An 11,255-nucleotide genomic window follows, 5' to 3' on the forward strand; every position below is an offset into this window, starting at 1 on the left:
GTGATCATAACCACAGTCTTCCAATAAAGCTGTGTTAGCTCCTAGGTAGCTTCACTTTTCCAGTTAGCTAAAAAAATACAAAAGACAGATCTGGAGGCCAGGGCAGATATTTTGTTCTGCAGTTTTTGAGAGCAAAGAACCAAGGCTTGGCAGAATTATAACAAAGCAGTAATAAGGTGTTAAAATGACATGTCTCATCAGCTACCTCCACAAACTGTATCACAAACTGAATTTTCAAGTACTGTCTTGGTATGCTAAAGACATTTTTCATTGCTAACAACCCAGTTTGGATGTGCCATCATCAAAGCAATCATAGATATTCTCATGTATACTTTGTCTGATATATATGCATTCGCATATTTAAGTGTATATATATGTATCTGTTAAAAATCTGCTAAATATTTGCAACTCTAAAATTATTCTTACTAACACTACATCAGATAGGCTTTCTGCATCTGTGCAGTTTTGTAGCTGACAGCTACAAATATTTTATGAACTTGAGGTTAGGCCCTGAAGCAAAGAGACGATTAAGTCTAAAAGGTTTTGCACGGGGCCAGGTTCTGTAGAGTGAAGAGTGCAGCAGTATTTAAATAGCAGGAACAATATTTATGGGAGCTAGCACTCAGTATTGCAAGTTAGATGTGACATTACCTGATTCAAACGGCTCGGGGTCATGGTTTCTATGAAGTCTCAATTTTTCTCCCAGCAGAAGAACCTGCAACAAAACAATTTCAAAGGAAGTACTAATTGGAATAAGAACTCAGAGAAATGTTAAAGAAAAATATTCCCCACACAAAACTGAGAAATTAACTGGAGTTTTTTTTCTCTTATTCAACTCCAGCTTCCAAATATTAACATATTTTGAGACAAGCCCCTAATAAACTTGACTACAACATCCATGAATAAATCCATAGTCTAGTCAAATCATATACTCCTCACCAATAATGTGTGCAGATGTTGTTTAATACAGATTTTTGCAACGATGTTTCCTAATACTTAGGAATAAAGTTTTTCTCACAAATTATAATTTATTGCCTTTCTGATTTACAGTGTTCTTTGCCAGTCTGTAATTTCATGGCCTTCCTCAGTAGTGGCCAATTTGGAATGTATTAATTCTATTCTCTCTGAGATAGACACATCACTAAAAATTAGCCAGGGGTAAAACAAGCTGCACTGGGCCATGGAGAACGTCTTTCTTGAACATGAGTTATTGCAGGCTGGTTCAGAAAAAGGCACAAAGCCATTCAAAGAAGGTAGTTACAGATGCACTTCTTGGCCACCTAGTGCAAACTTAAGGTCAACATCCCTTACGCAATGCTTGGACTTACTCTTTTCAGCCTCACTGTTAAAAACAGAGTTTGTACTCCACGTCTAGATCCCAGCAGTGCTGAAATTCAGCTCTGCTGTCCAAGTCTCATTTCTCCTAAGGATCGAAACATTGGGAATAGGATTCTCATTGTCTGAGGCATGCCCTGATCTACGTGTAACCAATGGGCATGGTCCTTAGCCTGGCAGTGAAATAGGAGAGTGGTACTGTGCTGTTATGGAAGCAATGTGCCTGAGGATACATTTTTCCAACCTAAGCGCAACATCAAGCCGGCCAAGTTTTCAGTCTGCTAACAGACTGCTTAGTGAAAAGTAGAACTCAGTTTTAATTTTTCAAGTTAGAGATGCAGGAGGCCTACAGCACAACCTCTAAACCTAAGGCAATACAAATCAGTTTCTTAGCACAGGATACATCTGAAAAGGTCTGCGTCTCATTTTTAAAATTCGTTACTATTTGCATTTCAGTAATGCCTGAGGTCCTATTCATAGGCTGGAGTCCCATTGTAGCAGGCATTGTGAGCGCACACAATAAAAAGGCCATGCACAAAGACCTTTCAGTCTAGGGGCTGTAGTCATACTACTGCATGAAATACAAACCCCAAAAGCCCGGACACACAAGAACCAAATGTTATGTTCTTAACTGGGAACCCATCTCCTGCCACATGTTTCTGCAATTAGTTGTACAACTGTCGTCGTGCAGCAAGGTCACAGCTGCAGCATCTTTTCTGCTCTGCCAACAATTTGTCAGTGTCATTCAGATAACGAAGGTGCCATGAGCGGCTCCGGACCTTGCCACTACCATAGTACAGGAGTGCTTGACATTAATATCCAGAAGACTGCCTCCTCTCTGCCTCCTCAGTATGACAGCTCTCGTCATGCAGCCCATAGTTTCATACCCTTTTTTGCTGAGATGCCTAATTTACCATCCCAGTCACTTCTGTGTTTAGGTTTCCGAAACTGCACAAAAAACTTTTTTTGGATATTACACTTTTTATCTGTTTACCACAGAAATATAAGAAAAGGATTTCAGTCAGGGTGTCAGACAAGAATTACCAGACAGCCCTCGAAATAAAAGCACTTTATAAATGAAAATGGTTTCTCCTTCATGGTGCATTAAAATTGGGAATATTAAACCATGCGTCTACATTTAATTGTTTTAAAGACACTATTAATCTAACAGATCATTAAATGAAGAAACAGAGTAGACCTATTATTTCTAACAAAGCGGCATAAGATTTATGGTCAAACTTTAACCACAGTACATAGGAAACTGGAGAGAAAAATGTGAGACATGAAAATTACAGTTGTAAAATACGTTATGAAAAATAAAGTAGCACTAGAAATATAAGAGGCAGTGCTTGTGACAACTTTGTATAATAGATAAATTCCATAAAGCTGTTCTTATTTGAAGGTGGTTAATTTTGAAATGATGTGTGCCAAACAAAATTCAATTAAAACTACCTCAAATTCTCAAAAGAAATGAATAAACAAATGCCCATAAATCATTCTAAAAATAAGTTCCAGTAAGACCACACTTTCAATATTCTGTGGTACTGATACAGAAACCAGTGGTTCTTGTGTTGCAAGAGGTTCCTGGAAGTGCTGAGGCAGCGACCCTCACATGCAGCACAGACTCTGATAGGGCCAAAAGCCCATTAAATGCTTCTCCTTAAGCCCTCAGAAGAAAATACAGATGGAAAATAATGTATCGTTTTGTATAGTTGGTGCACTTAATATGTGGTTTGCACACGCTCTGCCTTAAAACCTGTGCATAAGGGATTTACTTAAATTATACCTGTGCACTGGAGGTACAGAAACTTGCGTGCTATCCATGCTTATTTTTATTACCATTTTTCTGGTTGTAGAAGTCCTGATTTACACTTTTATACCTACACTCCTTCTGGAATGTGGGGTGCTGTGCAATCTCATTGTATGTACAGATACATACACATGATACTAGTGCTCCTCTTTCTACTAGCAATCAATAAAGTATCTGTTCTTGGTGAAGAAGAAAGATACTCATATACTGCGCTGCCAGGTCACTGACTGTAGATTCTCATTTTCAGACACTTTTTCCTTATCGTTTGCGCACAACAGCACAATTTCTTCAATCAATGCTAAAGCACATGCTACGTACATTTAATTTTGGCAGATTAGACAAGCTGTTAGTTCACAACAAAGGTACTGTAAAGCCTTCCAATAAAGGCCATGCCCTTCATCATGCCACTAGACTCACAAGCAATGCCCATAAAGCAATGAGATTAAACCACAATGTAGTATGAGCCAGAGCAACATCTTGCCCTACTGCATGTTCACCTCCCATTGGCTTCACCAACTTGACAGTCTTTCTTTGTAATTTATCAGTAAGTGCTTTGTCACATCCTTACAGAAAATTTTTGGGGAGAAGGATGGCTGCACGGAGAGGAAATGAATAATTCTGATTCTGATTCCTTTTCTAACACTGAGCACTTACAATTATCTCATCTTTCAGAAACATAATAAGAATCTACTACCTTGGTTTCTCACTCTAAAACCAGAAGTGACAAAAATAAAAAATGAAATGTAAGAATTAATAATATCCTGTTTGAAGATTGTTCCTAAAGCAAGCCACTGAGAACGTCTGATTCAGCTCCAATTTGAAGCTGTCTTCTCCAAAGTGTTATGATGTTATCTTCTTACCTTACTGAACACTGCAAGTCGATTGTGTCTGCAGTTTTTGTTATTTCCATGTCCTTGATTCTATTACAAAAGTTCATTTTGAGTCCTAGGAATAAAAACAACAGCTTGAGGATGGTTGCCAGGAGTGTCTCCTTTTGTAAGCATTGTAACAATGACTGCAGTTGGAACCCAAGAGACACCACAGTTCCTATAAACTGCCAATGCCTCAAAGGGCATTTTAACTAGGACCATGTGAAGTTGCAAGTTATCTCCCACCCTCCAACCATCAGCTTTACGTCATAGTGTGTTAGCACTTCTAAAGAAAAGAGGCAAGTAGTTTATGCTGCTATCTTTGTATTGAATACATTTTGCATTTTAGTTGTTCATTCCCAAATTAAAAGAAAAATTAGAATAATTTAAGCTCTGAGTCAGTTTTAACTCTCTTCTACTAACTGTCCCCGTGGTAGGATGAACAACTATAATTCAAGGCAGAAAGTAACCTTTGTGGAGATGCAACATGCAAAGGACTCATCTGGAGTGAATGCAGTACTGCATGCAGTTCTGGGAGAGCTGCTGGAACTTGGAAGGGTAGCACATTTTCAGATATCTGTCCACTTGCTGCATGGTGGCAGTGTTGTGTCACTGACACCTGGACTGGTATGAAAGTCTTCAACTGCACACTCAGGACAAAGTCAGCTTTCTCATCACATGCTTTAGATGCTTAAGGTTACTTTCCATTAAAGGACCACCCACTTCTTTCCCATCTTCAATAGGCATGAGCCATGTTACTGCAGATGCATATACCATCCATCTCAACAAGGTCATACAGAAATTACTCTCATCTGTGAAACATATTGAAACTTCAATTCTTCAGAAGGAGTAACTGAAATAATAAGGAATTAAAATTTCCTTCAGTCCAGTATGACATCTAAAGCACTCGCCTATGCCATCACGCATATTCAAGTCAATATACATGAGTAAAAAGCTGAACTGGGATTATGTGATAAAGAGTATGCAAAATAAAAGAGCTGTCACTGTGGATACTATGGCAGAAGTGGAATGGACATTGTTATTCTGGACAATCCCAGTTCTAGATGGAAGCAGGTAAGTTTTCTGGTGCAAATAAGTGTGATAGAACCACAGGACAAAATACTTGCAATAAATCTAATGGATATTGACCTATTCAATAGGTTTCACACACAAGAACAAAGCACGGATCAAAATTGCATCAAAAGCAAAAATGAGAAGGAAGTTCTCAGTTGTTAGCACATCTGGTCACTCCTAGCAGACATATTTAGGCATAAATTAGAAGCAGTACATAAGAGTAAGTACTTAAGTAAATACTGTCAGCAGAGGAGAAACTTCTGTATTACTATAGGAAGATGCATCCAAGAAGTGTAGATGTTAGTGTTATTTCAAGATAAATACATATTGCATAGATACACCTACGTAGTTCACTTCCTTGTTAACTCTTTTAACGGTCAGAAGACACTAAGCTCCATTTTTAATTGAACGTGTGACTAAATTGGAAATAAATAATTTTTAATTAGAAAGCCTCACATGCAAGTATAATACTACTAATATTTCCTAGATGTTACTAAAGAGTGTGCTAAAATTAATGAAGTTTATTTATCTTGGACCTTGAAGAGCTTTGTTTTTTTAATATGCGTTGGGGACAATTCATTTTAAAGCTTATTTTTCTGGAATTATCATAATTGAGATATGGAATGAGTATTCACAAGTACTGCTTAGCTGTCCTTTTGTACTAGTGGCAGGCCTTAAGCCAGAAATACTGCCCATACTGCTGGCTGATTTCTTTACATTTTTCTTCCCCTTGTAATAGGATAAGAAAATGCTGCTTTGCATATGGAGTTTTCCATCCATGCTGCTTCTGTGCCAGTTTACACATTGGACTATGCATGTTATGTAGATTGGATGGGGAAGACACAGTCTTACTCTTACAACTACCTTAGATACATATTTTATCTAAATAGACAGATTATACACAAAATCACTGAATTCTGAAATACACATTGACCCCAGTGCACATGGTAGGCTAGCACAGGCAGGATTTTCAAAGACTTTGAAAGAGGTTTGACGTAAGGCTCATTTAAGTGCCATACTCAGTTACTATTCAGGCCATCAGGACAGAGACACCCAGCTTCCTTATGCCTTCCTGAAAATACTAGCCATGAGCTTCCATTTCTTACACTGTGTAAACAGATCATTCAAATCCACCTCAGTCTCTCTGAACTTTGCTCCTCCACTTTATGAGGATCCATCTGTTTTAGGATATCATCTAAATCACAACAGAAAATTCCAAACACAGTTTAAAAACCAGAAGCTTAAATGAAAATGAGCACTGATCTTCTGACCTTACCTAGGGTCATTTTACCACGTCAAGGCTGGGGTTATTTCCAGGGCAGCATACGAGAGCTTTCACTACAGCTGCTTGAATAGTACTTTGCCTGTGGATTAATGATGAGTTAGGCTTCTCATTCTCACCAGCCTTTATGATTCAGGAGAACACACAGAGGATTTCTTCTGAAACAGATGAATTAAAAAGACAAAAGTAAGCTAACCTCCTGACCTGTAAAATAACCTTTGTAGAGAAATCTATTCAACATAGTTGCTCGCTGTTTCAGGGAAAAGGTAGAGAAGCGGTTTGCAAGAGGAAGAATTAACTTGTATACTGTTTGAGAGGGGAAATGACCACAGCAACCTATTTATCATGAATTTACATGGAGTAGAGGAGAGAGTATATGCAATAAAGATCTAGCTGTGACTGAGTGCTGTAAGCAAGGACTTAACACATTTAAAGTAAAAGACTTACGCTGTTCTTACTGGTATTTAAACTAGTGAAACACTCAAGTGAAATAGAGAAGCAGCTTTTTTTTAGAAGATAAACCCTTCATCAGGTGTTCTGTTTTCAAGTATTTGAAATTGTAACTACTTATTTTCTTCACGTTTTATTCATATGTTTATTCACTTAAGGATTTCCACAATTACAGCACATTACAAGCTCAAGGGAAACTCTCTCTTTCTGGTTTCCTAAGGAATACAGAGCTTCATGCTAAACTTAATTTTCTGAACCTCAAGACTCTTTCAAGAGGCATCATGACAAAGCAACACAAAATCCTATTCACTGATGGTGATGCAATTCAACACACAGACACAAAAAACAACATAAGAATGGTCAAACACATCAGACCAAAAATCCACCTGGCCCAGTATTTTGCCTCTGTGAGTGGCCAATAGCCAAGGAAGACTGAAAAAAATGGAGCAAGACTATATTGAGAATGCTTTTTCAACTGCAAGGCTGAAGAACAGCAGTGGAGAAAAGAGAGTAGTGGTTCTCAAGCAGCCTCAAAAGTCCACTTGAAAAATACCCATGCTTTGGTGGAAGCACAGTGCTCAGTCAGAGGCAAGTCAGTAGCTCATGTGCAAAGCATATTCCCTAGCTTAGAATATTTCTGCTCAATTTCTAGGCAACTTTTAACAGAAGTTTCAATTGCATGTGCCAAAAAAGAAGGAGCGAGAGAGAGAGAGAGAGGGAGGCCTCTAGCAGATGAGACTGTATACAAACACATATGCTCAGCTTCAAGTATGTAAATCCCAGTGAACTTAAATTAGACTACATTGTAGGCTTGCATTCGAATGTGTGACAGTTTGCCATCACCTTAGCATTCTCCAGAGCTGTGCTACTGCACAAAGTCTACAACATCAGTGTTTAATTTCTCTCACGTTTTCCAGGAAATCCTCAGGACAGCATGGAATAGCTGAATATTGTTATCTGCAGTGAAAAATAAAACACTATATAGTGTGTTGTTTTAGATTGTTCCGAGTTGATTTCACGCTGTCTATGTGCAACAAATTACAGGATAGTATGTGAAAATTCAGGTCAGGTTAGTAGTGTAGTTATACATAGGTATACACATATACACATGAGAATACATGGAAAAAATATGTATTAACATAGACTCTCCTGATTAGTTATTGTTTATTTCCTGACCATTAGTCAAGACTATCAGTGTTTATGGCATAGCACATAGTGGACATGCATATATGCATACAATATTTTCACAAGGAGAATAGGTAAAATAATTCTTAAAAGCTAAGGTTTGAATTTCAAGGGTGAAAAGTTCACCTCTAATAAAACTCTTAGGCTGCAACAAGACAGTGAACAATATTCATACCAGGTAGAAATTCAGCTTACATTGATACAGAGGGAGAAAGTCATTCTTCTTTCTTGTAACTCTTCCATCATCAAATCCAGATATCACAGAACAAGCACTCTGCCTTTAGTCAAGTTATGCCATTACATTCTGAGGCATCCTTCTCAAATCATCTGTGTGTTGTACACGGGCTTATGCAAGCTTGGTTTCATCCTCTTTCTGGATTTTTAAAGTGTGGCACACTCCTTTCCTTACAATAACTACATGGAAAAGGATAAAAAATTACTTACTCAATTCATTTGTTTTTGCACATGTTTATTCAGTTCAGAATACTTGCTTTTATTAGCCTCTGGTTACAGGAAATGCTGTATAGCACTCTGTGTCTCAGCAATATACAACACAATCAAAAATGGCTAAACATCTGAAGACCAAGAAAGCTTTCAGGACTACTGATGGCCAGTAGAATTTCTAATAGGATATAATTCTATTAAGATCAGCATAACTAAGGGATATCAATCTCTCCTCTTTCCAACTTTTTTTTTCCCAAACAGCACTCAGACAGCAGGAATTGATTACAAAGTCTGGGAGACTTACTGTACAGAGGAATACCAGGAGATGAAAGCTAACACCTGTTGCTAAAACACAAAAACCTTGCTGGATTTGCCATAAAATTCCATTCAGCTCTCAAGCATTTCACAAATGAAATCACAGTACTTTTTGCAACTTCTAAACAGCGCACAACTTTCACCTGATGCCAAAGGCCTGTACATTAGGCTTACTACTTATTAGACTTTATCTGCATTTCTTCCTTGCAGTTCCATTTCATTGCAGCCTAAGTTCAAACAGCTAGTACAATGACTAGAAACAAGAGATCTCACTTCTAAATGTAGCTCTAATCTCAGAAGCTGTCTTCTAATATTATTTCTCTACTCTGATGAGGGAGTCTGAGAGAAGTAGGAGAAAAGAATGGGAAGAAAGGCAATTGCCCAAGCACTGGAACTAATCAAGTCTGATTTCCTGCAGGTTCGCATCACATGCTTGCTTGTGAGTATTGACTGCAGCTTTTCCTTTCACTGGAAATGTAGAAAGGCTCTATCTTAAGGCAGATCTCTCATTGCAATAACATGTGAACTCACACAGCAGTTTTTCCTTTATGCTGTGTCATACATTGAAACTTCATTCCCTCTGAGACCTGTATGGATTTATCAGATTCAATTGAGTTCAGCCACTGAATTAAAAAATTGTGGAGGAATATGAATAAGTGTGAGCTCAAAAGGAGCTGAAACTTTTTGCAGTTTTTCCTAGACTTAAGTAATAATGAAGCAAGAATGATACAATCGCACTGCTACAATTAACCACTTACTTGGATATTCCTTGCCATAGTTTCCCACATTAAGCTGAAATCCTAATCTACGTTCTTCGGTTTCCCTTCAGCTTCACGTTCAGTGAAGTAGGTTTTTGACTTCAGAACCACTTACAGGAGGTGGTTCAGAACTCCTCCTGTAGCGTAGCATTCAGCCTTGTATGGATAAGCTCATTGCCTAAGAAATTAAAGACATTATAATATCTAAATAATGAGAATTTGAATGTTTGGATTCTTATTAGCAGAGAATTTCGCCTTGAAGAAAAATGTGGATTTAAAATCTCAAAGGAAAAAATAGGGCTTAGCCCTTTCAATATATTGCATATAAAATGGCTTAGGAAAGTTCTCGCGTAATGCTTCTTTTAGAGGGCCATGTAGCTTGCAGCATGTTCAATGATCCTTTTTCTTTTCTATTATTTTCTGTTTGTTACTTGTTGCTTTGTTGGAAGAGACACTTGCTATCACTGTTGTTTCATAGGTTTCATTCTACCCTCAACTTCTAGAACTTTGAATTCAGCACAGGAGAAAGAGGGAATTCAATGTACTAGGCAAAGTAAAAGTGCCAGCTCACAGCTGACAGATTCTACATTCAAAACAGAACAAATGCTGCTGCAGCGAGTTACAAAGTGCCAAATGTCTCTCTGAAGTTTACTTTGTTTAGGGAATAGTTTTCCTTTTTGTTCCATTCCCATTCATTCAAACAGAAATAAAACTCAAAGATGGGATGGGGTTGGGGGGAGAAGCTTGCAAAACAGATACAGATTTGAGGACTTCACAATCTCAAGCACAAAACCTAAAAGAAAAGATTAGAAAGTACGTTCAGTGTTCCCTCAACTGTTTCTCAACTGCTAGCTGTGGAACATGTTCCTTAAATTTAACAGCATCAGAAAATAGGGTATTCCTTTTCATGTATTACTTATACAAACCACTGAGTAGCAAATATCTGGCAAATACCTGATCCCTTCATTCTTGTTCTTGCAAAGTAATAGTGTCATAACAAACCTGGATAACTAGACAGACCAGCTCCAAGTGCTGTAGCGGGTTTGAGATTACCATTCTGGGTATTTGAAAGAAACAAGAAGTAATGGAGTAAGGAGAGAAGGGGTTACAGAGCCCTTCCTTCCTTCTCCAAGTACATACAGAAGGAAGCAAAAGAGAAATATTTCAATCCTCTGCTTGGTACTAGTGAGGTTGACCTTTGTGAGTGAGGGAGACCTTTGCTCAGCCAGGAAAAGCAAGAGGAGTCACCACTTCTTAGTGAAAGAGCTCTGCTACTGATGCATCCTTTTCATTCTGCACCAGAACAGAGGCCTTAACTGGAAATAAAAAGAGAGCAGTTGCTGTAACATTTCCATTATATATACCAAACAGCAAATAACAGACCTATCAGTCATTTCAGTACTGGCAAGTTTCATAGGACATGGAGTTTCTAACTATCTTAAATACATGCATAGACTTCAAATTTTCCTAAATAAAAATCAGAACACTTCCTGAACTTCACTGTTACAGGTTACAGCTTGAATGTTTAAAATCTGTGAGCGCAAAGCTTAAAAAGCAAGCACACATTTCTAAAATATGACTAGTATTTTTGGTCATTCTCACTTCGCTTCACTTCATCCAACACTTCTCCTTTCTTCTTCCCTCTTCTGCAACAATATACAAGTTCTGAAGAAACAGACATCAAATTACACGTCTCCTGAAAGTGAATCCCAATGCCTACAAACACTTACATC

General features: G+C 38.0%; 1 long non-coding RNA gene across 1 annotated transcript; it reads right to left on the reverse strand.

Moving 5' to 3' along the window:
* Positions 1–546: 546 nt before the first annotated feature.
* LOC104910583 (uncharacterized) lies at positions 547–9,694 on the reverse strand. Its single transcript, XR_793208.3, has 6 exons — positions 9,523–9,694; positions 8,201–8,419; positions 7,664–7,777; positions 6,365–6,528; positions 4,006–4,090; positions 547–715 (listed from the first exon to the last, which is right to left on the reverse strand). It is a non-coding gene; the product is annotated as an uncharacterized LOC104910583 (long non-coding RNA).
* Positions 9,695–11,255: the final 1,561 nt, after the last annotated feature.

The sequence above is a fragment of the Meleagris gallopavo genome, chromosome 4 (genome assembly GCF_905368555.1).
Source record: "Meleagris gallopavo chromosome 4, MGAL_WU_HG_1.1, whole genome shotgun sequence".
NCBI classification, from domain to species: domain Eukaryota; kingdom Metazoa; phylum Chordata; class Aves; order Galliformes; family Phasianidae; genus Meleagris; species Meleagris gallopavo.